The 1,693-nt window shown below is 57.6% G+C and overlaps 1 non-coding gene across 1 annotated transcript; it reads right to left on the bottom strand.

Annotated features, from left to right (window-relative positions):
• Positions 1-1,140: 1,140 nt before the first annotated feature.
• On the bottom strand, positions 1,141-1,214 carry TRNAT-AGU. The gene has a single exon. It is a non-coding gene; the product is annotated as a tRNA-Thr (tRNA).
• Positions 1,215-1,693: the final 479 nt, after the last annotated feature.

Here is a 1,693-nt window from a genome sequence, read left to right on the forward strand (position 1 = left end):
AGTGGAGCCAGGGCTGAATTTGAAGCTAGAGAATCTGAATTCAAATTTCATCTCTGCTACCAATTTGACCTGGTATGAGTCAAAAAAAACTTCCTTGGACCTCAGTTTCTTCAAATGTAAAATTGATGACTTGTAAGGCCCCTTTCCAGCGCTGAGTCTGCATCCAGATCCTACCCACTCACCCTCACCCTCTCCTTGCGGCCTCCTGCCCTAGGCATCAGCCCCCAAACTGCTCCCAGCTCCTTCCCTTACCAGCCCCAAACAGTCTCTGATCCTAACATTTCCCTCCACCTCACCCCTAAATGATTTATCACTCCTTGACCCCCAAATGTTTCTATTTCCTCGCCTTAGTTAGAGCCCCAAACACGCTCTCACCCAAGTCCCAAATTGTTTCTATTCCCTCCCTTCTAACCTCTGACCCCTTATGCCCAAATTCCTCCCTCAGAGACCCCCCCCAAAATCTCCTAAGGCCTAAGACCGCCAATCCTTTTCCATTTCAGTCCTTCCAATCCTCAAATACTCTCTGACCCTTTATCTCCAAATTTCTCCCTCAGAGCCCCCAGATGACCATCTGAGCCCTAGGGCCCCCAATTCTCCTCCATTTCAGTTCTTCTCCCCCTCAAATCCCCCAGGACCCCTGGGCCCTCTCCCTCATTTCATTCCTTTCATGCCCAACCACCACCTCCAGGCTGTGCCCTAGGAGCCCCAAACAATTTGGGGCCCCCCAAAGAGTCTTGCCCCCGGCCCTGGCAGCTGCACTTTGTGACCCGTCTCCTCCCGCCCCTCAGCGTCTCCCACTCCTCCCTCCTCCCCACCTTCCTGTCCCCGCCCCAGGGGGCGCATTACGCCCCCCACCCTCACCCCCACCGTGCTGCGCTCACCTTGGCTCCCGGATCTGGACTCGGGGCTCGTGGATCCCCGTGGGCTCAAGGTTCGGGGCCCCTCTCGGTCTCGGCATGCAGCTGGCTCCTAAAAAGGAGAGGTCCGAAAGCTGGCTCTGGACCCTCAAAATGCAGTCCCAACCCTAACCCTACCTGCCCGCTTCTGCCGGGCTCCCCATCTCCCGGCGGCATAAAATGAGGTTTTTGTGGGGGGGATTTGTGCAAGGAGAGGGGCGAAAAAAGAGACGCTGAGGTCCGTAGGCACCGCTGGGATTCGAACCCAGGATCTCCTGTTTACTAGACAGGCGCTTTAACCAACTAAGCCACGGCGCCGCCCGCACAGGCAGCGCGAGAATCTCCTCCCCATCGCTGTTGCCCTCGCAGGGCCTCTGTCGCCCCGCCCCGCCCCGCCTAGCCCCGCCCCGCCTCGCCTAGCCCGGCTCAGCTCAGCTCAGTCCAACCCAGGCCAGCTCTACACAACCCAAGCCAGCTCCTCTGCTTAGCTCGCGCTCCTGGCGGCCCAGCGACTTAGCGGAGGAGTCTTCTAACCTGGGCCGGCCAAAACCCGACTGCATCATCCCCAGGAGCTGAGAGCGCCCGCAAGAACGAGTTTCTTTGCAACGCGGAGCAACGCGGCTCGTGTTTTCCGGTGTCTACTACTCCAGTGGAAAACTTACGAAATCGATCTGAGGGCCCACGCGTGTGTTCATGCATGCATGTAGGGATGGGGATGCTTGTGTCCTAAGGTATATTCATGCGTGTGTGGGGATCAGTTAGCAGTGAATGAGCGCTTACCGTGTGCCGGGCAGAGT

This window comes from Trichosurus vulpecula, chromosome 3, assembly GCF_011100635.1.
Source record: "Trichosurus vulpecula isolate mTriVul1 chromosome 3, mTriVul1.pri, whole genome shotgun sequence".
Lineage (NCBI taxonomy): Eukaryota > Metazoa > Chordata > Mammalia > Diprotodontia > Phalangeridae > Trichosurus > Trichosurus vulpecula.